Source organism: Protopterus annectens, chromosome 17.part0 (assembly GCF_019279795.1).
Source record: "Protopterus annectens isolate FY-2018-M chromosome 17.part0, PAN1.0, whole genome shotgun sequence".
Taxonomy (NCBI): Eukaryota; Metazoa; Chordata; order Ceratodontiformes; family Protopteridae; genus Protopterus; species Protopterus annectens.
The window spans coordinates 612730104-612757376 of record NC_056751.1 but is presented as its reverse complement, the minus strand read 5'-3'; the positions used below and the strand labels follow the sequence as shown (position 1 = coordinate 612757376).

Below are 27273 nucleotides of genomic sequence, written 5' to 3'. Positions count from 1 at the left end.
GGATCCAAAATAAAGATAAGAAATCCTTATTATTTCATGTAATGTATAAATCACAAGCCAATATTTGTTTTCTGCAAGAAACACACATTCCAAGGGATGCATGGGATAAAGTCAAAAATAAAAAATGGATACAAAAAATAATAGCTTCTGGGGACACTTCTAACTCTAGGGGGGTGGCTATCATAATTAAACATAAATTCCAGGGAACTATTATTGAAGAGAAATATGATGATGAAGGTAGATGGTGCTATTTTACTGCTTCCATACACAATTTGGATAAACCATTATTGATACTAAATCTTTATGGCCCTTGTAGTAATCAACACAATTTTATTTTTCAGATTTACAACATACTTTCATCATATAAAGATCACTTTGCTATTTTGGGTGGGGATTGGAATGCTGTAATTAATCCAGTTATAGATTGTTCAAATCAGTCTTCTTCATATAATCAACAAGCATCCCTTGCTCTAGATGACTTAATATTAGAGTATAATCTTATAGACCCTTTACAACTCACTAATTACTCAAATATAGTTGATACCTTTACTTATTATTCTAAATGCTATCATTCGTGGTCTAGATTGGATTATTTTCTTATTTCAAATCCCCTTTCACAGTTATTAATGGATTTCACAACTGAACCTAGATTTCTATCGGATCATTCTAGGATTTTGATGAAATTAAATTTCAATGTTAACTTGAGTCATAATCTCAAAAGGAATAGCTGGTCACTTAACAATAATTTGCTCTTTAATGAAGAAATTAGTAAAATGTGTATAGAAATAATTCAGGAAATGGAAAATGAGTTAGATTCAACTAATAACCCCTATGATATACAATGGGCGGCATGCAAAGCTAGACTAAGGGGAATGTTCATTGGTAAGGCTGCATATCTTAAAAAGCAACTTAATAGTAAAGAAAGTTTTCTAAACTGAATATTCAATCTCTTGAAAATCAATAGAGGCTAAATCCGGACCCCTCATTTGAAAAGCAGATTATAAATTTACAAAAGGAATGAAATTTTACCACACCAAAACAACCTTTCAATTCTGGAACAAAGATTATTAGCCACTTACTCAGAATGGGCTCAAATTCCTTCCAAAACTTTAGCAAGAATAATTAAGAAAAATTTTGAGAGACCCAAAATATTGCCCATACAATATAAAGATCAAATATATAATACAGACAAAGAAGTTTTGCATCTCTTCTCAGCACTTTAAACTGAACTTTCCTCCAAATCTTCTAATTCTATAAATAATAGTTATATAAATAGTTTTTTAAGTTCCATAGTATTTCCTACGTTAAATGAAAAACAGCAAAATACTCTTTCATCTCCTCTTACTCTTTTAGAAATTACAGAGTCAATTGATGGGCTAAAGATTGGTAAATCTCCGGGCCCTGATGGATTCACACCTAACTTTTTTAAATCTTTCAAAACAGTTATTGCTCCCTTTCTTCTTAAAGTTTATAACTATATAATTATAAATGACATATCTGATCTTCACTGGAACACTTCTAAAACGATACTAATTCTGAAAAATAATAAAGATAAAACTGACCCCCGCAATTATAGACCAATTTCTCTAATCAATGTTGATATTAAGATTCTGTCTTCGATTCTTGGTAGGAGATTGAAAATGGTCCTTTCATCAATAATCTCGCCTGACCAGACAGGTTTTATGTCCCATAGACATATTTGGGACAACACATTGACCTTGGAATCTATTATACATCTTACAAAAAAATGATAAAAATCCATTGTACGCACTGATACTGGATGCATCAAATGCATTTGATAGAGTATGTTGGGAATTTCTCTTTCAGACTATGTCACGTTTTAATTGACCAGACAGGTTTTATGTCCCATAGACATATTTGGGGCAACACATTGACCTTGGAATCTATTATACATCTTACAAAAAAATGATAAAAATCCATTGTACGCACTGATACTGGATGCATCAAATGCATTTGATAGAGTATGTTGGGAATTTCTCTTTCAGACTATGTCACGTTTTAATTTCCCTATTACATTTATAAATTTTATTAAAACACTGTACAAAAAATCCTTTACTAGACTATATATTAACGGAATCACTTCATCTCCTATAATTTTGAATAAAGGTACGAGACAGGGGTGTCCTTTATCTCCTTTTCTATTTAATATTTATTGGGAACCTTTACTTTTGTACATATCACAAAATACATTTCATAAAATTCCTAGGATTTTTAACAATAATTTATTCTTTTCTGCCTTTGCAGATGACTTAGTTATATTTTTTCAAACTCCTCTCTCAGATTTTAAAAAGATTATGTACTCTATTGAGAAATTTTCTCTTGCTTCGAATTATCTAATTAACCCTCAAAAAACTCATATCTTTCCCCTGAATCATTTAGCTCATAAATATTACTTATTCCCTGACTCTCACTTCCATCTTACATATGGGGTTAAATATCTGGGTATTCATATGGAGCATAATAGCTTATCTTCATTTCAAAATAACTTACATAAATTATGGTCAACAATAATGCTAGATTTGCATAGATGGGAACTTTTGAATCTTTCATTATTATCAAAAGCTGCCATAATTAAAATGAACATTCTTCCAAAATTTTTATACCAATTCAGTTCTTCAGATCAAATAATCCCGAAATCTTTTTTTGATAAAGTCAATAAAGAATTAGCTAAAATTTTATGGTTCCCTAAAGCAGTTAGGATCTCGTATATTAAATTATCATCCTCTAAAGATAGGGGGGGGGGTTAGGTTTGCCAAATCTTTATCTTTATTACTTAATTGTTGTGGCAAATAAACTTTTGCCCATCTCTAAAACTAATAACATTCACAGTAATAATATATTGAATTGGGTTAGGATTTGGAATCAATATATTATATCCAAAAACATTAATCCTGATGCCTTACCTTTCATATCTTCTGATATCCTAAACACCCTCAAAATCTCGATTTTCCTAAAATATAAGGTCATTGCATTTCAGGAATTATTAAAACTAATTAAAATGGATAAGATTTCACATATACTTCAACCAATTCACCTGAACCCAAATTTTAAACTAAATAATATAACATTTAACCTTTCTAAATATCCCCTTATAAAAAATATTAAGGTTTGGACATTTCTGAAAAATAAAGACATGTCCCTAGCTGAACTACGTAGGACTCTGAAGGTCAGTTATAATTATACGACTCTACTACGTCAAATAAGAGATGTGGTGTTAAATAATTATAGCCTTATGGATCCAACAGATCAAGATCTTAATAATCTGGATATGATAATTAAAACATTATCACTACCTGAGAAGATGCTGTCAAAATCTTATAACTTATTAACTAAATTAATGCAAGACTCGTCATGTCTTTTCTCGAGTTTTTGGGTTGATCACAATCCTTTTTTAACAGATAACCAAAAAAGTTTGGCTATTAGGAATACTCTGGAATACTCTCCTTTTAAGAAACTGGTTTATACCCAGCCGATGATTAATAATAATGCTTATGATACTCCCTCTAAAGTCTAAACTTAACAAATTTGATGTGAACAGGTCTCCATCGTGCCCTTGTTGCTCCTTTCCAAAAGCCGATCTCTTACACATTTTTTGGTATTGCCACTTTTCGCATAAGCTTTGGATTTCCTTGAAAGTAAGGCTACAGAAAATGGGGTACCATAAATCTACTTTATCATGGGAAATCGCAATCTTACACATTCCAATAATTCAGCTCCCTAAATTGGATACACATGTGCTTATTTTCATTTGTTCTCTTATTAAACTGTACATTACAAAAAATTGGCTTGATCGCACTAAATTAAATTGGAAGGCTTTTAGAACAATGGCATATTTATACATTTCTGCACACAAAACTATTTGGAAGAGTCCTAGAAAAAGGGTATTAAATAATAAAGTTTTAGAGAAGGTCCTACTTATTATTAACACTGATTAAGGGTTAATGTATTCATTCCCACAATACTTTATCAGGACTTATCTACTTTCATATCTCATTTCCTCATTTTTGTTATAGTCTCATTTCATTTTTTATCTATTTTTTTTTCTTGTACTTCTTGATTCTTGGTTATCAATTGTATATATTGTTATATATTGTTTTGCTCATATCCTCATGAGTTGAAACGCATTATTACAAGATGTATAGTATTAACCAACTCATATATGATAAGATGTATAATGTTTTTGTTGTTTTGTTTGTTTTGTCATATTTTATAAATCAATAAAAAAATTTTTGAGAAAAAAAAATAATTTATGCAATGTTGCTTAGATTATATGATATATATAGCAATATATGTGAATATGTTTTTACACGAAAACTTGTAAATACAGTTTGATTCCTTTTATATAAATGTAAATCTTCCTATGTCACAAGTGATAATTCAATAAAGGTGTTTAAAAAATAATTGTCTATGTACATTCAAAGTATGGAAAATGTACTCTCTCTTATTAGAATGATTAGGAAAGAACACTGTTAAATGCATGGGTTGCATCATGGTCATTTCAGAATCTACTTTAGGAAAAAAGGCTATGTTTCCAATAAGTGACCCTCTGTCCTTATGAAAAAAACTAAATAAAGGGCATAAGAAGAAAGTGCATGAAGCTCAGAAACTCATCAAGCAGAGGTGATGGCTACCAAGAAAGGAACTTTAATGGAACAGAGGAAACTGATTCAAATGATAGGTTTGTCAATATTTTCAAAATGAAGTTTAAATCGCAAGGGGGCACAGGTTATCTTACTGGAGGCATAAGTAAGAAGACTGTTTTGAGAATGGATTTATAAACTTTATGTAAATGTAACCTGTAAATGGTTCATCTCCCAGGCCCTTCCTTGTAAATGTTTCATCTCCCAATCCCCTGCTTACACTTATCAAGAGTATCAGAACTTGTCAGAGATTTGGGATGCATGGCTATGCTTAAAAAGGCCCGTGTGGTTGTTATCCTAGTAAACACCTATGAACCTATGTGAGGTAAGAGAATGTTCCTAGTGTCCTGCATGAAACTTACAGACAGATGCTTGATGAAAAACTAGAGCTATAGTCAAAATATGCTCTAAAACTAAAGGATGCCTGAAATCAGGGATGAGAAGAGGCACAGATGAAAACATTTTTCCAATTTTCATGGTAAAGTCTATGGTTAGACTTTCTGAGAGGCTGTTAGGATCATGAGCCTTTACTTGAACAGGGTTTGTAGGTTCATAGTTGAGTACTAGGATAATGGCTCTGGAGCCAGTACAAGCCTAGCCCAAGAATATCCCTAGTCATCCTGTTGCCGGACATTAGTACCTTGTGCCCCTATCGAGCAAGGCTGTTGAGGTGATCCCCAGCGTGAATTTCCTGTTACTCATCCACTTGTCAAGATTTTTCTTGAAGAGGACTAGTGAAGTGTTCTGCTTCACATGAATGGGGAGTCTGTTCCAAAGTATGGGAAGTATTTGGCTTATGAACCTGTCCCTCCAGCAGGTTCCGTTTATTGTGGAGCTGAAGATGAGGTCTTTGGATCGAGTGATGCAGAGGGACTGAGCCTTTTTTAAATGAAGCATGTCAAGTAACACTGGGTCAGACATGGCTTTGCATGCCAAGCAGAGATCGCCTCTAAGTAGGCGATATGAGACGGAGTAAAGCTGGAGATTTTTGACTCTCTCTGTAGAGGTCATGTGTTTGAGTCCTAGGATCCTCTTTATGAGAAATGTTTTTGGCCTCTCCAGTTACTGTAGGTGTCTAGTGAGGTACATGCGAAATGGGGCATTGTACTCCATAATGGGTCTAATGAGGGATGAGTACAGAGGGTTAATGACTTCTTTCTTCCTGGATGAGAAACCTTTTGTAATGAGGTGTGCCACATAGAAGGACTTACTAATGACAATGGCAACATGGTTGTTGAAGGAGAGGTTGCTATCTACCTGTATCCCTAGGTCTTTTATCACACCTTGGGAGTTGATTAGGCTACCATTGATGTGATAGTTCGTGGGCACCATGTTTTTCCTGAAGGGGATGACGATGCACTTTTTAGCATTCAGCTTAAGACCATGGTTCTGGCACCAGTTGTTGGTCTCCGTGAGGCCTTTTTGTAGGATGTCTACATCAGCTTGAGAATAAATAATAGTTCCCAATTTGCAGTCATCCATGAATTTGGTTAACCAGAGTCCCTTGGTGTTGGTCTGAACTGCAGAGAAATAGATACCAAACAGGAGAGGACCCAGAACAGATCCCTGTGGGATTCCACTTGTTACTGCCTGGTAGTTGTTGTTGCTGTTGTTGTGTCTTTCAGCTTTTCCTGATTAGGGGTCGCCACAGCAGAACTCCGGTCCGCTAATGATTGGTAGTTGATTTTTACGTGCCGAGTTACCAGCCCTGATGCACAACCTTCAACAAAGGTACGCCCATTCACGCATGTCTCCATGCAGAAGATGCTCTAGCTGAGAATCGAACCGGACAGCATCTTACTGTGAGGCAACAATGCTACCGCAGCACCACAGTCAGATTTGGAATTAGCTACTTTCACCGTGTGGGTTCTGTCCATGAGCCATTTGGCAATCCATCTTATGATGTAAGGGTTGATGCCTAGATTAGTGAGTCTATCAATAATCCCTGAGTGGGGGAGGGTGTCAAAGACTTTGGCTGTGTGGACTTCCTTGCCTTCATCGACTGCCCTGGTGACAGATTCGAAGAAGTCTATCAGGTTGAGCAGACATGATCTGTCATTCACAAACCCAAACTGCGAGGGGTCTAGGGTTTGAAGGTTCCCTATATCCTTATTTATAAGGTCCATAATGATAAGCTCCATGGCTTTCCAGATCAAGCTCGTCAGGCTGATGGGGCGGTAGTTACCAGGGTCAGTAGTCGCTCCACCTTTGTGTAGTGGGATGACTGTGGCGGTCTGCATTCGGTAGGAACAAAGCTTGAAGTGAGGCTGTGGTTGACCATAGCACACAGGTGCGGTGCCAGTTCCCTTTGTAATTCATGCAGAACACAATCAAGTATATTATCATGTCAAATGGAAGCCGTATTTGTTTACTTTGGACAGTGCGGCTCCTACCTGTGCAGCCGTAATGTTAGGGATCTGGCATTCCTTGGGTATTGGGAATGGGCCCTTTAGGGGGTAAAGTTTGCACTAAACCTGTCAGCCAACATATTGGCAATATCTGTTGGTTGAGTATAAGTGGTGCCATTGTGCAGTAGCTCAGAGCATGTCTGCATATTGTTGTGCAGAATTTTGACATAGCTAAAGAATGCCTTGTGGTTATCGTTAGTATCTGTAGCAATTTTGTTTTTGTAACTTGCTTTGGAAGATTTGGGTCTATATTATAGTATCAAAGTTTCAAAACTTCGAATGCTATAATATTGACCCATTTTTGTCGAAAACTCAAAATAGCGAAGCCACAGAACTTTGAAATCTTACCTAGGGTAAGATTTCAGTTGTCCGTTCCATGGATTCACTATTTACTCTGCTGTGGTGGGAAGGTTATGGACCAGGTTAAGGTAAGTATGCAAACGGAGGTTACGGATCGGGTTAAGGTAAGTGTGGGAATGGATCGAGGTAAGGTGAGTGTGCGATAGTTAGGGACATTAGGGTTAGGGAGCAGGTAAGGTGAGTGTGCGGTAGTTAGGGGCTTTAGGGTTAGGGAACGGGTAAGGTGAGTGTGCGATAGTTAAGGACTTTAGGGTTAGGGAGCGGGTAAGGTGTGTGTGTGGTAGTTAGGGACTTTAGGGTTAGGGAGCGGGTTAGTGAGTGTGCGGTAGTTAGGGACTTTAGGGTTAGGGTTGTGTACAGTTAAGGTAAGTGGATAGGTAGTAGTGTAGGGTTAGAAGTATGGTTTTGTTAAGTGTATGTCTGTGGTTTATTTATTTTGGTGTGTTTGTGTTATGTGTATGTGTTTCGGAACCGCAAATTTTTTCCCTGAGAAAAAATTTGCTGTTTTGTATGTTCGATATTTTGTGGTTTAGATATTTTAGGTACAAAGAAATAGCGTTTGCTATTTAAATCGTATGGTAGGGTAATATAAATGTGAGGATTTGATGAGGGATCTCAGTATTTTGCTGAGACTTACAAGGGGAATTTTTCCAGACTTGGGACTTTACCTTTTTCTGCAACCATTTTTTTTCCCTTCTGTTGTAGAGTCTGTTAATGGCAGGGGGCCACCAGTTTGGCTTCCTTTTTTGGAGGTCAGGAACTTGATTCTGTTTGGTATGGCCTAAGCCATACACTTGTGTAAATGCTCATACAGTGCCTTGGTATATGATTCAGCAGCCAAAATCCATTCTCCATTTGCATGGATGACATGAAGTTTGACACTTCTGTCCTCAAAAGCTCAAAATTGGCTTTGGAGAAATTCTTCACTGTGGTTTCCTTCATGGGGGGGGTAAGGGTGGGATTTGGATATTGACTCAGATTAACTTGTGGTCAGATCTTACCAGGGAGGAGTTGATTACTGGTGTAGAGCAGTGGTCCCCCATGTTTGTAATGACCAGGTCGAGAATGTTTCTACCTCTGGTAGGGGTGAGAATGAGTTGGTCCAGGGCATTGGAATTAATGAATACCAGAAATAATTGGGCAAATTAGTTGGAACAGGATTAATTTTCCCAGCTAATGGAGGGGTAGTTAAAATCTTTCAGTATAAGGGTATTAGGTTGAACCTTAATGCTTTCTAGGGTGTTCAGGAATGCAAAGTGGGAATCTTGGGACATTGCAGGGGATCTATAGCAGGCTACAACCTGAATTGCAGTTTTATCCAGTATTAGTTGTACCTGAAGTATATCTGATGCATTATGTTGGGTGACTAGTCTGGAGGTGTGCATATCCTTTTTGAAGATGGCTACACCTCCACCTTTGAGGGCTCAGTCCACACCTCCTTTAGGGCTTTAGTCCAGATTTGGGGACCTAAAGGTGTGGTATGCATTGTAGCCTGGTAGCGCTGGGGTGCTCTCCGGAGCCTTGAACCAGATCTGTGGTACTGCACAGAGGTAGATGTTCTTCAGTTTAAGAGTGACTCGAGCAAGTGCATTTTGAGACTTAGACTTCTAGTATTGAATATCATCACCCTCAGGTTGCATTTGCTTGCAGTTGTTATGGTGGTAAATTTATCTTCAGGACATTGCCTAAAAAAGGCACTATAGGGGTTCAAGAGCCTTGGCCAGTATCTGTAAACCCAGGAGTGACAGATGCAGGCCATCTCTGGCAAAGCATCAAGGTCTGTTTATCATGTCATCCCAGGCAGACAGATACTGGATCCCCTTTGAATGCCACCAGAAACTTAGCCAGTTGGTAAAGTTAGTCATTTTCTGCTTGTACTGTGGTATCAATCTGGGTGATGGTAGGATGCTACTCAGTGCTAGAGTCATACCTGCCTAGGCTACAAGATCCAAGAGCTCCTCCATGTCTCTTTTCATGTAGTCCAGGGAGGTACGTCTTAGGTCATTCACACTAACATGAACAATAACAGAGTAATATTTATACTTGTTGTGGAGAGACCCAAGTGCATGCATTATGTAGCGAATCCGGGCACCCAACAGGCAGCTGACCATAACTTTCTCCTTATTCAACCTAGTGAGCGGGACATCAGTGTGCCTTACTATTGAGTCACCTATGACTTATATGTTGGGTAAACTGTTTTGTCGTATGGGCTTAGGCTGAGTGGCACACTGTTTATGTGGGCTATGTGTCTCGGGAGTTGTGTTTGGATGAGATGGTTGTTTGTGTTTCTGCCTTGGAGGTCTTTGTTTTTTGGAGGATTTTTGATGAGAGCCTCAGGGAAAGTGGGTGTGTGTTTTGTGTTACTATGTGTGAGGTGCAGTGGTGTGTGATCTGGCGAGCTATGTGTTCTATGTGGTGTGATGTGTGTGTTAACCTTCTCCTCTTGACAGGCTAGCCCAGTCTTGGTTGGAGAGAGCATGGCCACTAGTTTGGCTATTTAAGTAAGTCTCTCACAACTGGATGTGTTTGGAGGTAGGACGAGAGGGTTGTCTGTGTACATGAGGCAATTGCTACATTGCCTCAGGATGCCCAGATTCACCAGGTTAATAGTATAAAGCTAAGTGGTTACTTTTATGGTTTGGGAGGTCCAGGTGAGGCTTCCCAGAATGATGTGAGATGATCTTGCAGTGGATCTAATACCCCAGGGGGTATTGTTCTTGAAATGAGGCCTGAGAAGGGGAAACTCTACCTGTCTGGACCAGAAGGGGGCTATGAAGATGACAGTGTTTAGCATGGTCTGGAGAGGCAAAAGGGTTGATGCAGAGAAAGCTCCAGTGACTGAAGATTTGTTTGCTATCGCTGGATTGATGGAGCACTTGTGAGGCATCAGAAGGGATCTGCTGATCCTGTCTGCAAGGCAACTGAGTGCCCCTGGCATGTATGCTGTTATGAGAAAACAGAGTGACGTCATTGCCTACTGCAAGGCTCTCATTGCATCCCAACATAAAGGGAGTGATCTGTTTGCTCATTGTTTGCTGATGTACCAAACTGCAATCATGGTGTCCATTTGGATAGAGATCAATCCCAGCTGAAGGTAGTCCTGATGTTCTTGCAGCACTAGTTGAATTGCCCATATCTCTAGGGCATGCATGTGAATAGCACCTTGGCTGGGAGTCTATAAACTTTGGACTATCCTCCTGTTGCAATGCTGCTATCTTAGACAACAGGCCTCCATGGTCACAACAACTACCAGAGTTGATAGGATGAAAGGCCTGTCTGAGTGGTTAAGAGGGAATCTAGCCACCACTACAGATGTCTCCAGCAAGTCTTGTTATTAGCACTAGTTTGGAGAGAGTCTGTAGAGACTGAGACTACTGCACCTAAAGAAGCCAATGTGGTACTCTAACATGGCAATGTGCAAGCTGAACCATTTGTATTGAGGATGCCATTAGTCCTAGAACACTGAGTACCAGTGTGGCTCTTGAGGACATAGCCTGAAGAAGCACTGCCTACCTCAAAGTCTGAATATTGTCCTGTGGGAGGGAAACTCCAGATTCATCAGTGTACAGCTGACATTCTATGAAGAGAATACCCTGGATTAGGAGAAGGCTTGACTTCTGGAAGTTAATGGAAATCCACAAGGACAGACACAGTCAGAGCAGACAGTGGCTGGCTTCTATGAGAAATTCCATCAGGGGGGCAGCTAGGAGCCAGCTGTCCATGTACAGGAAACCTCTGAATCCCTGGAGATATAGGTGAGCCACTACAACAGTCATGCACTTTGTAAACACAGTGGTGGGTGTGGTGAGACCAAAGAGCAGGGCTTAGAACTGGTGAAGGCTACCTCCCAAATGGAAGTGAAGGGACTTCCAGGATGCTTTCACAATCTTTATGTGGAGGTTATCATCCAGAAGACCCAGACACTACATTCAGTGGTTTGAGTTGAATCAGAGCAAGATTGATTGCACTGTGACCTTCCTGAAGTAGTCTTTCTGACATGCTTGTTTAGGTAGATGAGGTTTAATATGGGCCTAAGATCCTGATTTTCCTCAAAAATCTAAAAGAATCTCTAATAAATGCCTGACTTTTTCTGGTCTGATGGGAGCTGCTGGATGGCTCTTCTGCAGATCATTGAGATGATCTCTTTCACCACTGCTTTTGACTAATTAGCTAGAACATCTGTCAATGTCTGTTTTGGTTCTGGATGGTCATAAAAAAAGGCATAGAATAGGCTTTCAATATAATCCCTTTGAACTATTTTTCCTGCATAATGGCCTCCAATACAGCTAGTTAAAGAAATAAACTATCCCTAACTGCCTTCAGACAGGGTGGTCTGGAAACCCATCGGGACCTAGAGGTTATCTGTCAGAAAAGGGCCTATGGTATCCCTGGTTATGCAGACCTCCTCAGCCTCTGGGCCTGTGTCCATTGGGGTACCACCTCTGCCATGATGTCCCTGTCAGAAGATGTTTTAAACTGCTGATGCTTGGTCTTTCTAAACTAAAATGATCTTGGATCCTTTAGGTTTCTATGATATGATGTTTGTGGGGCCTTTTGCCTCCTTATTCACATTTCTGCATTTTCTCTTGCACCAGTGGACCAAATAATGAAGAGACATCAAAATGATTATTTGTGAAGGATGCCTTAAAGTGATCTGTAAAGTCACAAATCCACACCCAGGCCTGACACCTCATCGTCACACCTGCTGCAGCTGTCCTTGATGCTCCATCTGCCATGTTATGCATAAGGCACATGAAGAGGTTTGATATGTTGGACACCATGCTCAGGGCCCCTTCTAATTTTTGCCTGGAGTCTGGTATCAGGGGTGTTTTCAGAGTGGTTGGGGCTTGCTGAGCCAAATCCCTCTGAAAATGTTTCATATGAGTGGTGTAGTTCAGAGCCCATAAAGTAAAGATACCCGGTTTACCTTTACATAACCGAAAATCATGCGTGCGATTGCTCATATGAGCGAATCCAAAGCACGAAACACAAAACCGTTACAGTTTCCAATGTTCAAAAATCAGCAAATTGGAAAGCAGATTCACTGATTTTCGAACACAAGTCAAATATGAAGTGTAATGCAGGGGAGCAAGCCCCCTGCACCCCACACCACCCTACTTTAATATACTAACTCCAAGATTGCACTACAGTGGGGAAAGGGTCCATTTTCTGATCCCCACTATAGTGCAATCTGCACCCAAAATGCTGAATCTGCAATGAACGAATGTCACTGTGCATTTGCTCATTGCACATTTGAAGCATTTTTTGTTCGACATTTGGAAACTTTACAAATGTTCTTTTGAATATCTGTCATTCACCCATGTGAAGAACGCACAAATGAAGGCAAGCCAAGATATCCATAGCATATGCCCACTTCTCTAATCTATTCATTGCCTTGAACTCTTGTTGGGGGATGGTCAGAGGCTGACTCTTCAGTTAGCTCCTTCTTTGTTGCTGCTGCCACGATAATAAAATCCACCATAGGAGACTTTACCCAGTGCTACCTGTCCTTGGGAGGCCTAAGAATTTGATATGGCTTTTGTGGCAGTGCTTCACATGTACCTGGTTCCTGGCATGGCCTCCATACCACCAGAATGAATAACTTAACTCAGGATGGAACACCCAAAAAGTAGATAGGTCAAGATATAGGCCTCATAGAGATCCTCCTCACCTTGAGAGTGGAGATCAGTGGGCCAAGATCCCCTCTAACACATAAGCTCCAAGATGTCACCAAAGTTGGTGTATTTGGACAGGGACTAGGGAGAATCCTGCCAGTCATCCAAGTCATTACCTGACATGACAGACTCCGAAAGGGAGTCTATATATCTCCATTTGCATATCCCCTTTCTCTGCACATCAAGAGAAGTATGTCCTGACTCCTGACTCAGACGATTCTCCCTGCTGTGGTGCAGTAGCTTTCAGACCTGTAGCCCAACTCTGACCCAAGGATGTGCTGACAGGAAAGATGTGAAAAGGGGGGTGTGGCCAAGGATGAACACAGGATAGCAGCAGATTTCTTCAGCTCCACCAATTTCATTACACCGATAGGAATTAATTACTTAAAAAATTAATTTTTGAAGTAATTTTCTTTCTAAATATGTTTGTTTTATATAGTTCTTGAACTATATCTAAAAAAGAAAGGAAATTTTAACAATATTCCTGTCAGAAATCACTTTGGAAATTTTCCTGTCAGTTTATCAGTCTGAAATGAGTTCCAGTAAGACAAATTCTCAAGACTCCAGCATCAAGAAAGAACTTCAGTCTCTGATAACTATAATCCAGCAACTTACTGCTAAGATGGATAAAATGGATACTAAAATTGATACCTTCATAGAAAAACTACAAAACAAATAGACTTGTTACATATAGACCTGCAACAACAGAAGATCCAGGTGACAGGCATAGAAGAAGCTGTGAATGACATGGAAAATAGAATCCAAGAAGAGGAAATCAACATTGAGTTTCTGCTGAAACAAAATACACATTTACAAACAAAGCTGGATGACCTGGAAAATAGATCTAGGCACAATAACATTAGGATTTTTGGACTGCCAGAAAATATTGAAGGTAACAATATTACTTCTTTTTTAACAACATGGCTCCCTAAAACTTTAGACTTACCAGAAGCATTCTCTTTTGGTATCGAAAGAGCACATAGATCTATAGCTAATACTAATTCTAACAAAAACTATCCTAGATCAATTATAGTTAGATTTCTATCATCTTTTGATAAAGAGATGGTTCTTAAATCTGCTTGGGCTAAAGCTCCTGTTAAGATTAATGAGACAACTGTGCGTTTTGACAATGACTATTCTTCCTTGGTAATAGCTAAAAGAAAAGTTTTTCTGCCACTAATAAGGGAGCTTAAAAAAGCACAGTTTAAAACATACCTTCTGTTTCCTGCCAAGCTAAAAATCTTCCTTCCTGATGCTCCTAAAATTTTTGATGACTTAGACTCTGCTTTACTGTTTATCAAAAAAAATAAGATTTTGGATAAAATAGAAGAAATGGAATGGGATAGTCCTTCATTAAAGAGACTGGCAACTGAAACTTCGTGGAAGACTTCAGAGAAGAAGAAGAGACTAAAAAACAAATGATTTGTTCTATGTTTTTTTTTTTTTTCTTATTTTTCTCTCATCATTTTACTTCATTATTAATCTTTTTAAATATAGTTCCTGCATTTCCAGAAAGCCACAAATATTCTGAAAAAGATTTAATCAAAGTTATTCTCTGTGTGCAAAGAAATGTTTTGTTTCATAACCAGTCAAAATATCTGAGGAACTAATAACAGGCTATTATTCAATTTGTTTCTCTTTCTGAAAAAGAGAAGTAAGGTCAGTAATTTGATACATTTTTTTCTTTTTTTTTTCTCCTTTTCTTTTTTTCTTTGTTTAAACAATGACATTCTATTTAGATTATGTAGTGGGTAAAGGGTGGGGGAGGGCAGGGAGAGAAGAGTAATGAAAATATGATAAATGGAATAATAGCATATTTATTCCTTGCAAAAAGTTTATATGTTCTTCAAATGCTATTCCTAATTATACTTTCTTGATTATACTGCTTATGCTTATTTGTAAATAATCTGTCGTGCTTTAACTAATAATAATTAGAACTAAATAATAGTAAATAATATGTTTTATTTTTAACTCTATTAATATAAACAGTAAGTAATATTCCATTGTATATACTTCTTATAGCTTTCTCTTACATTTTTTTATTTCTGCTTTACACTCTTTTATTTTCTACTCTCTTTTCCTTTTCTTTATTCTTTCTCTTTATTTTTTTTCATATTAATATATAGAAATGCTTTTGATCATATAGACACAGTAAATAATAAGATTTGCATAAAAATTGAGTTGGGACAAAAATATTGAGTTTTATTACTTATTAATAACTTTGGGCTTAATTTCACTTACATAGAGGCTGTAATAACCTGTAAAATACATTGCGAAGGTTTTGTCATGTTTAGATGCATTTACACTGCTAAATGAATGTTTGTCACTAGTTTTAACAAGTTTCCCACCAAAATGTTAAGGGAGACAATCTGGGATGTGGGCTACCTCATGAACAGTGTCCTCGAGTTGTTTCAAAAGCTTCATCTCTCAGAATTCTCACAGAGAAGCTGAAAGCAGTCAATTTGACCTTTGACCCAGATATCACACTGACACATTGCAGATTCAGGAAGAACACTCTACCAGGAAGTAGAACTGATGCAAATGCGACTATGTGAAGGAAAATGAACTCTTTAACATCTAAACGTGAGTTATTTTATATAATTACTTAAATATCTATGTTATAATTCATAAAATATGTCAGTTATAATGATTTTAAATGATGCAGTTTCTTGTAGTAAGTAAATGTCTTATTTTAGAAGGCATAGAAAATGAAACATTTATTCAAGTGTTTTTGAAAATCTACTTGACTGCAGCATACTAATCTGTGTTAGAAACTTATATTCCAAACATATACATTACTATAACTCATTTAATTCATCTGATTGACAAGCATAAATAACTTTATAACTCTATTCTGGAAGAAATTGTCATGTGATATATTTTAAAGCAGTAGTATAGACATACAAAATACAGATAGCTTTTTTTTTTATAATAATGCAAGTGTTTCTGAGAATTTGCATAACTATGCAGTATGATTTATAACAATTTCTATAAATATAATATTTTATTCTATTGACAATAATGAGTATGAGTAAAATGCTCATATACAAGCAATTCAAGGTTTTTTTTTGGAAGCTGTTGACTGCATTTACATGACAGAAAATAGATGCATCTTAATATATGTAATGTCTGAACCATATTAGCCAAAGTTTTTGATTTAAATGAATGTTAGAACTTATTTTTACATACTTTGAATAAATTAATATGTAAATATGCCTTTCTTTTTTTTTTTTTTTCCTCTCTCTCTTTCTTTCACTCTCTCTCCCTCTTTCACATCTTTTATTTCTCTCTCTCCTTTTGGTTCCTAATATCAAGATTATTTGAATGCTATTTGAATACAAGTGTATTATATTACATAGATGTATATAGTAGTATGAATAGTTTTTAAAAAAAAAAAAAAAAAAAAAGTTTATTTTAGTTTATATGATGCTGTTTTATCAAATGTGTAGTCTTGTCTTGCTAGATAATTGAATTGAAAGCTGTTAATTTAAGTTAAATATAACCAGTATTAAATTGATAAGGTGGTAGCTGAGGTACTGCTACTTAGGGTAGGGGGTTAACTTGAGTGGTAAATACTACTCTAAGTTGGAGTTTTAACTCCAGGCTGGATGCAAGGTTTAATCCTTACATTATTTTCACTTGTTCATTGTTATATGTATATAGTTTTGACATCCACAATATATTTTGTACACTCATTGTCACTACAAACAAAATTGAATCCTATACAAAATCCCATAAGAGATTCAATAAATACAGCTATATTTAAAGGTACACCTAAAGGAGGAGATGTAACATTACTTATGTTGTTATTTGTTATTTTGATCATAAGATTCTTAAGTTTTAAAAATGCCAAATGACATCTTTAAAAGGAATTTCTTTAAACATTAATGGATTGAATAATCTGTGTAAAAGGGCAAGCCTAATAAGATACATTAATTTACATAAGGCCAACTTAGTCTTCCTGCAAGAAACCCATCTCTTGAAAAAAGATATTGATAAACTAGCCACAAACAAATATACAGTATTGGTTAGTTCAGAGCACACTCAGAAAAAGAGGAGTGGCTATTTTATGGAATAAAAGTATGCCCATTCCTAAAACCATTAAGTCTTATCAGGATGCAAAGGAATGTTTTGTATGGTTACAATACAAATTAATGGGAAGACTTACACTTTAATTAATGTATATTGGATACCTGGAATTGGTATTAATACAGTGAAACATCATCTTGATAAGATCATATCATTCTCTATAGGAGATATTATTTTAGCTGGTGACTTTAATTGTATACTACATGAAAGTGATACTACCACTATAGGAAAAAGAAGAATTACATCTAATGCAAAACATTTAAATGATTTGCTAATTCTTATCATTTGAATGATATTAATAATCAGATAGATTCAAAATCATTACCATACACCTTTTTTCTAACAGATACAAAACTTATTCAAAAATAGATAGGGTCTTTATTTCTAACCAGATGGTAACAGATTTAATTAATTCCAAAATCATTTCATGTCCTATATCTGATCATAATTCAATTGTTTTGAATTCATGATAAAAATACTCATAATGTTCAGATCAAAAGGATACCAGCATACTTAACTCAACTAAAAGACTATAAAGAATATATACTTTCAGAAGTAAAACATTTTTAGACATAAATAATACTCCTCAAGTCTCCATTGTCTATGTTTGGGATGCCTTAAAATCATATCTATATGGACAAAGTATCAGATGGTATAATAATAAAAGGAAATCTTGGGATAAGGAATTGTTAGATATTCAAAGTAAATTAGACTCTTATAAACATAATAATAAAGAAAATATTATGGACAAGAAAGTTATTGAAGAAATAAACAAACTAAATGAGAAATACAAAGAAATTTTAACTCATAAAGTTAAAATAACTTTAGAGAAATACAAGTTTTGTCTTATTCAATAAGCCCCAAATACTTACATAGACTTAAAAATAAAACAAAAGGTTGAATAAACAAAACCATATCAAAGAAATATTTTCTCTAAGGAAAAGAAGAATGTTTCTAGTATACCAGAAATACTAGATGAATTTAGAAATCACTTTCACAAAATTAACCATAATAACATTAACATGGAACCTAAAGTTAAAATAAAGGAGTTTATAACCACAAACATGAATAAAAAGCTTAATAAACAACAGATTAAACTATTGGACAAAAGTATTTCATATACAGAGGTTATTACACAAATAAATAAGCTTAAATCAAACAAAGCACCAGATAATGATGGTATTATACCAGAGATATATAAAATCCTTTCTAAAAGTACATATTCATTAATACATAAGGTTTTTATTTTGGCCCAAACTGAGTTAATAACCCCCCCATCTTGGCAATATACATTTATTTCGCCAATTTTAAAACCTAATAAAGATCCAACTAGATGTACTTCATATCGGCCCATCTCATTACTTAATGTTGATTATAAAATGTTTATGAGTATTTTTGCTGATAGATTGAAGACAATCATCCCCGGCATTATAGATATAGATCAGACAGGCTTCATTGTAAATAGAAATACTTTTGATAATATAAGAAGAACTTTAACATTAATTGATTTTGCAAATAGGAAAAAGAAAGATTTAACACTTATTAGTCTTGATATAAGTTCAGCATTTGATTCAGTAAGTTGGGACTATCTGTTTACCTTACTGAAGTGCACAAACTTCTCAGATGCATTTGTAAATCTAATTGAGCATTTATACAAAGGAACATTGGCTTATATTAAGGTAGGAACATATGTTTCACAAAAATACCCATTTTAAAGGTACAAAACAAGGATGTCCACTTTCTCCACTATTATTCACTTTAGTAATGGAGCCTTGGGCTAATTTGATCAGAAACAGTACTGACATAGAGGGTTTTGAAATAGATGAAAATACAACATCCAATATTCAACTTTTGCAGATGATGTTCTAATTACATCAGCAGGATCTAATTCTTCTATGCAGTCTCTATTTGATAAAATGATGAATTTTAAAAGTATTTCTGGTTTAATATTCAATGAAGAAAAAACTAAAATACTACCTATATATACACGAAAAAATATTCTCATTAGTGATTTTACAAAATATGTACCCAATTCAGGTCAGATAACTTATTTAGGTATAATACTATCTAAAGATATTAAATCTATTATATATAATAATTATAATACCTGTTTTCTTAATATACAAAATATTTTTCATACCTGGAATAATATGTTTTTTACTATGGAGGAGAGACTTACAATTATTAAAATGATAATATTCCCCAAGATTTTATACTTAATACAATCAATAATACTTCCACCTACAAAAATAATTATCAAGAAACTGAATACACTAATGTTAAATTTCCTATGGGCACCTAATAGACCTAGGATTGCATTAAAGAAACATACTAATAGCTGGTCTCAAGGGGGTATTTCTTTTACAGACTTTAATTTATATACTATCTCTTCTATTGTAAAAGTTATTACTTTATTAATAGATCAGTCATATGTCGCAAAATGGAAAGATTATTGGGAGCTAATTAGTATGCATTTCATGAAAATCTCCTTAACACATAAAAATATGATTGTAAATAACTCCATGTTATGGTTACTAAAGGAATTTTGTACTTCACCTATTACACCTAAACATATGGTTTGTTACCCATTAAATATTATTATTAGCTATCGTAACTTTATATTCATGCACCCTAAGTATAGGGAATGGAATTTTATTATATTCTCTATAATGTATACTCAGGGTATGCTTTTGTCATCTACTTCTGAAGGAACTCATTTAGCTATAGATAATGATCTAAAGTACTGGTATCAGTTGATATCTGATAATAAAGTTAAAAATCTAGATTTCTTAAAACAAGAATTTGATCTAAGAGAAACTTGCTGGTTAGAGGTTCAGACCTTTAGACAACATCTCATTAATAAAATAGATCTAATGTCTATAACAGTTAAAGAATATATTCCAACACTGATTGATTACTTGATATTAAATTTACAACATAAAGTTTCTGATAAAGGTAAACTTTCATACATACATAAAATTATCAGACAAGAAACTTTTTACAGTGTAGATACATACTGGAATGATTTCACTTCTATTAATGGGGACCCACCAAATCAACAAGATAAACAATATATATTGGAATCTGCCTATAGAACTACGTCTTCCATTGTCTGGAGACTTTATACATGGAAATTTTTACATAGATCTTTTTATACACCTTTGATGATGAATAAAATAAATAATAAAGATAATCTATGTAAGAGATGTAATGTAGAAATTAATGCTGACTGGGCTCATATGTTTTATGACTGTATAAAATTGAAAGAATACTGGAAGTCAATTAATGAATTTTTGCAGGCTCTTTTACAGATAATTTCATTATTTCTAAATCTCTTATATTATTCAACACACATGTACCTCAAAGTGTTAAAAAGGTTAAGCTTCCCTTGTTATGGTGTATTCTAGCAGTGGCTAGGAAAATAATAACCAGAAATTGGATTTCAGATACACCTCCTTCGTTCAATGAATTTAAAAATGTTATGAATATAGTGTGCCATATGGAAATAAACACAATTAGGTCAAGAACAACTAGAAAAACATCTTATTATATTGTATGGGATAATTTACAAAATTTGTTAAAAAAATCCTAATTTCAATAGCATGGTATTTTAGTTTAATTAATTGATCTGATTGTAGTGGATGTCTTTGTAAATACTTTAGTTGTTTTGTTGAATGTTATAATCATATCTATTTTTAATTACTTGTATAAAATTGTTATGATATTTCTCTTGTATGTTAAAACAATAAACCTGTTTTGAAAAAAAGGAAAGATGTGAAAAGGAGTGGGAGTCCAGAGGTGGAGACAATCTTAAAGAAGTCTGTGTCTCTGCTCTCAGTGGAGAGGCGACCATCTTTACCATAACCTGGAAAGCCATTCCAACCTTCACCAGATCCAAGGATGCTACCTCAGTAACTGGATACAATCCCCCCAAGGAGAAATGATGGGAGCCAAAGATAGTAGCCCCCAAAATGAGATGGTGGGTAGCTTTGAGGAGGTGATCAAAACCAATTACTCAAATGCCAAAATCTCTGATATCACCAAAGGAGCCATACAAGACAACTTCTAAGACAGCACTGAAGCCATGTCATCAAACCTTTAGTACCAAGATGGCATCAGCCCTAATGCTGTTGGAATTGCATGTATCAGATCCAAGACTCTCAGTTCAAAGTTAGAGTTCATGTCAGCACCAAGGAGCCAGCACCAGGGAAGGTGCTAACAATGGCAGCAAAGGACTACCTTTGGAGCTGAAAGAGATGGTAGGACTCCCATCTGAATATGTGACTTCAAGAAACTCAACTAGTGATCAGGATCTGTGCCTGATGTAGCTTTGTAGGACTTGAAGGATCTCAATGATGAAGTGGAATGAGGGATAGAAGGGATAAGGTGTAGCCCCCCTTCGGATTAATGGGTTTCTATTAAAATTCTTAAACTGGAAGAGACATTTCTGCTGTGTTTTGTATGAAGGACTGAACCTTGAATCAGTTTCCCCCTTTCATCAATCCTCTATAGAATATCTACAAATGAAGTGCCAACCATAACCCCCTTATACAGAGGGGCTTTAAGAATTTCAGATTTGAAAGCTACAAGTAAATTTTGAGTGCATGACCATGCCAATCTATGCATGAGCTATTCCAGTTGCTGCAGTCCTAAACACTGTATCAGCAGCATCATATGATCATCTCATGGAACATTTGGTAACTTGAGTAATTAACAAAAGCAAGGAAAGCAAAAAGGATTTAGATTCTTAACTAGGTGAATCAGCAGTAGCCTTTTGCATGTCAGAAAAAAGATAATCAGAAATAAATATGGACTTATGAGCCTGACAATTGACAGTTCTAAATGTCAAGATTGAAGAGGTGTAAACCTTTTTCATAAATTTGTCAAAGGCTCTGCCTCCTTTATTTTAAGGAACTGAATTAGAAGCAGATAGGTGTTTACAACTAGTGTTTTTGTATAAATAAATTATCAAGGGATCAGCTCTGGGGTTGCAGAAAATGTACATATTAGGCTTAGGAACCTTGCACAGATTATTTGGTTTCCTAGGACGACTGCTGGTTGCATTAACATGTGTGTAATAATTGGTGGTATAGCCACAGGTTTTGGGGGGGTTTCCACCTGCAACTAGCCACAGTATCTTTATTGAATTTCAGAGATCTTCTTATGCTTCCACTTAAGCGAGTCATTCATCCTTCCAGCGGTATCAGAGAAGGATGATTTATTGCACCATAGGGGAACCTGAAGAAGTATATTCTTCAGATTTTGATTACCAGTTTTCAGTAAAATAGATTTGGAAAGCATAGTCTAAACCATCCTCCTCCATATTAGAATCTAACTGAATCTGAAGTTGAAGAAGTTCTCTTAATTTTTGAATGAGTCTAGGTTGAAAAAACAGACTGAAGTGATTGCAATGCTTTGAATACATCTTTAAAGAAAGAAAACCCTTCTTATTTTCTTTTCTTGGACATAGGGATATATAGAGTGGAGAGGTGTTTCAACTTTGAACATTTTTTCCTAGGAGTCGTGAAGAAAACCTGCGCAGATGTCCTCTCCTGGGATTATAGGAACCTCATCAGTAACAAATATCTATGGGACATCTACATCCCCATCAGAATTTTTCCAGTATTGTTCTCCCTTCTCTGCACTGGACGTACATCAAGACCTTGATAACGTGTGAGACTCCCGACCCTTAGTGGCTTTCAAAAAGCAACACCACAGTCCAAGGGCTCCAACCTGGCCATAGTGGAGTCATCCATTGAGAGCTAGGAAAGTCAGGATCTCAAAGACAGCACTGAAGAACCCTATCTAACTGCTTTCCTATTCTTGATTATGAGAAGGAAGGGCATCTAAGGTACCAGTAACAGACTTGATAGAGCTTTAAGCAGTTGGTTCTTGATTCATAGGTTCATAGGTTAGAACTAGGCTAACTGCCCTTGTGAACCAATTTCAAGCCTAGCCAATTACCCCATGTGAGAATCAAACCCTACACCTTGTGTCTGTAAGCTAAACACCTTAACCATTATGCCATCCTCCCAGAAAAAGATTATATCACCCCAGATGGGACTCAAACTCACAGTCCCTGGCTTAGGAAGCCAATGCCTTATCCATTAGGCCACTTGGCCTGACAGTTAATTAGGGAATACAAAGCTTAAGGGAACTAAGATATCTCCTAAAGTTTATTTTATTAATTTTTATTTTATTTTACATTTGTTGACAGGGATAGTCCAACTGGATACATGTCCATTTTCATAGGAGGCCCGGGGAGAAAAGCTCCACATAGACAAACTTACATAGATTACACAGAAGTTAGCAAACAATTATAAAAACAAAGTGATTATATATATGGTAGTATTCCCTAGTAGTGACTCACAATTCTCATGGACAGACATAATTAAAAGTAAGAGACATCAGATTGGAAGCAGAGCTTGGTGACATAGTTACAAGTTATGATAATTACAGAATATGCTTTCAGTTTTACAGCTTAATCAGGGTTGGTACATGGGCATGGCCAATTCACTTTGAGATACTGTTTGAGGTTTTTTTTTTAAGAGACTTTTGGAGGATTGTAGGGTAATGTAGTTTGGCAATGAATTCCAGGTTTTGCCAATGAAGTTGGCAAACAGGAATTCAGCAGCAAAGTTATTAGCTTTGTGGGTTTGGACCAGTAGTTTATCGACTGACCATAGGGATCTCAGGTTGCTATATGGCTTAATAATATTTTTAAATGAGGGGGTATCCTCAGGGTAGTACAAAATTTTGTGCGCTATTAAGAGTTGATTGAATTGAATTAAGCTGGGCAGTTCTAGCCACTGTAGTTGTTTAACATTCTGGCAGTGGTGGGTTCTATAGGTGGAGCCAGTGGCGAATCTGGCAATATGATTGTAGCTACGGGACAGCTTACCTAGTTCAGATTTGTTGAGGTTTCAGAGTACAGGTGAGGCATATAAAAGAGTAGGTCTGATCGGGCGAATGCAGTCCTAGCCAGTGGGGTTAAAAATGTCTTGTTTCTATACAGTGATCCAAGCTTCTTATTGATGGTCTGTATGGTTTGGTTGACCTGTAGGTCAAATTTGAGATTATTGTCTATGATAACCCCTAGCAGTTTGGTGTGATAATCTGGGGAAACAGTGGAACCATTCTAAGATGTGACAGAGAATGAAAGTGTGGTAGATCTACTAGTGGGGGAGAAGAGTAGAACTTTAGTTTTATTGGGGTACAGAAGTAGGCATTGGTTGGTGAGCCAGTTCTCGACAGTGTTATATGTATTTTGGGTTAAGGTTTGCAGTTCGGATGGGGAGCTAGCTGAGCAGATCAGAGTGGAATCATCTGCATATTGAATGCAGGTAGCTTTAGGGATAGCAGTGTGAAGGTTGTTGATAAAAGTAGAGAAGAGTAGTGGACCCAGTATGGACCCTTAAGGGGCACCAAGTGTGAGAGGTAGCTGGCTGGAGAGTTTGCCCTGCCATAGTACTGCCTGTTGTCTACCAGTCAGGTAGGACAGGAACCACTGGATAGCGGGCTTGTTGAAGGAAATAGATATTAGTGAAAGAATGGGACGTTCATGGTTGACCATGTCAAAGGCTTTTGATAGGTCAAGAAAGAGGGCGGAGGTTAACCTATTGTCATTCCTGTTTTTGTTTATGGCAGTAGTAAAGGAAAGGAGGGCTGCGGTGATGGTGTGGTATGGCCTGAAACCATGCTGGGAGTTGGATAGTAAGTTATTCTGTGTAAGGTATTGCATTAGTTGCTTGTGTATACATTTCTCCCTTATTTTAGCTAGAGGGGAAAGAATGGCAATGGGTCTACAGTTGGATATGTCTGAGGAGCTACCACCTTTATGAAGTGGGATGATATGATATATTTTCCAGAGGGAGGGGATAGCATTTTCGGATAAGGTTCTGTTCATGAGGATAGATATCAGATATGCAGTGGCATCTGCAGCTATTTGTAGGTACTCTGTAGGGAGGAGGTCAGCAGCAAGGGTGGTAGGTTTTAGGTTTTTTTTTTAGAAGTGTTTTAATAAAACTAGTGGATATTGGCTGGAAGCTAAATTTGGGGTGATTATTGGGGAGATTAGGCACGTGGTTTAAGTTGGAGGGGGTTCGTTGATTTGCTAGGGATTGGATTGTTTCAGTGAAAAAGTTATTATAGGCGCTAGCAATGGTCTCTGGGGAACTATGGGTGTAGAGTCGGGGTGGGGTGATGGAATAACCTGGATGATGTAGTTGATTTAAGCCTGATCAGAATTTTTGAGGGTTGTTTTGGTGTTTTTGTAGGAGATTTTGGTAGAAGTTTTTTTAATCCAGTAAAATAGATTTTTTTGTATCATTCCTGAGTTGACAGTATTTTAGATGGTCAAGTGGGGCTTTAGTTGTTCTCCAGATGGCCCAGGCTCTGTTTCTAGTTTTGATTTTAGCTTTGGTATCTTTTGTGAGCCATGGTGCTGTATTTGATCTAGTTTTTATTGTACGTGCTGCAGTATAGGAATCAAGGATACTTAGGAATTTAGTGTTAAGGTAATCTATGGCCTCCTCTGTTAGATTTTTTTTAGTTTTGACCAGTCAACTGCTTTTAATTCATTTGGAATATAGCAGCATCAAAGTTTTTCCTGTTTCTAACTGTTTTATATTTGGGCTGGTGAGGGTTTCCTGCCTTATGTTTTATGATATAGGTTAGACAATGGTCACTGAGGTCATCAGGGAGAGTACCAGCTGTGCACTGTTGGGGTTGGTTATTAACTAGGATCCAGTCTAGGATACTTTCCCTGTTGGTTGGTTTGTTTATCCTAGTGGGAGAGGTTATGGTCTATTTAAACCCAGATAAGTGTATATGGGTGTAGAGGGAGTCAGAGGAGCAGGGGTGCCAGTTGGTGTTAAAGTCACCAAGAACTGTGGTTTCTTGGAGATAGGTAGTGGATAACCAGTACAGGATATCTTCTAGGGTATTTAGGTTGTTGCCTGGCAGAATGTATGCACAGATGATGTCCAAGTGCTTGTTTTGGTTAATCTGTAGCTTGTTTATGAGGAGTTCCGCGCTACTGAATTGGGGAGGTTGAATGGTGTCTCTATTAATGGTTAGAGTATTTTTGTAAAGGACTGCTATCCCACCTCCTTTCCTTGTAGCATGGTCTAACCAGTGAATATTGTATCCAGGAGGTAGTATCTCATTGTCAGTAGTGCTGGGTTTTAGCCAGGTTTCCGTAAGACCCATAATGTCTAGGGACATTAAGGTTGGGAATCTTATTGTTAATACTTCTAATATTTAGGTGAAATGCTAGGAGGGAACTAGTGGGAGTATACATGGGTAGCTTGACTGTGGGGGTTGTGGTAGGGGAGTGGAGGTTATTGGGTGTGGGTGGGCCAGGGTTGGGACGAATGCCTCCATGTGTTATAAGGTTACAGAGAGAGGATATTCAGAGCTTTAGGGGTTTGTTTATAAGTTTTATTTAGTCTTTGTCTTTAGAATGATGTTTTGTGGCTGTATAGGGGTGGTATTTTATAGAGGGTGGTATAGTCGGTGTGCTGGGGATGGTAAAGCCTTAGGTTTGAAAGATAAACGAATGTAGTATTATCAACTATCATATTCCTCATCAAAACAGAAAGGACCAGCTGGGTGGGAGTCTCTATAAGGTATTTGATGTCAACACAAATACTTTCCCTTTCTCTCAGTCATAAGCCAAAAACAACAATACTTTTCACAGAAAAAAGGAAGAAAAGCCCTAAACAGAGTAACTATCTGTCTAATTTCTTTTCACAAGCCAGCCACTGAGCCACCATGCAGCAAAGAGAGAGTCTTACTGGTAGCTTCAATGGCAAATAAAGGACTTTTGCCACCTGTACATCTAGTTTTATACTGGCATGCTCCCATGCCTCTTCAGATATAATGGGTATGTAGAAGGCATCCTAAAGCTTACAATACTGACCAAATGACCTGTCCTTGGCAGGATATGTCCCACACTGCTTAAGCTAGTGCAACAGTGATCTAAAGATTAACATCTACATGGTTCCAGCTTCCTGAATGTTTCAAAGTTAAGGAAGAGTTTGCTAAGCAGTGCATGAAGTTCATATTTCACATCAATGA

The 27273-nt window shown here is 36.6% G+C and overlaps 1 protein-coding gene across 1 annotated transcript in view; it reads right to left on the bottom strand.

The window, feature by feature from the left end:
- Positions 1–27273, bottom strand: part of LOC122791474 (hemicentin-1-like) — an 810132-nt gene that overhangs the window by 552480 nt on the left and 230379 nt on the right. The window lies entirely within an intron of this gene.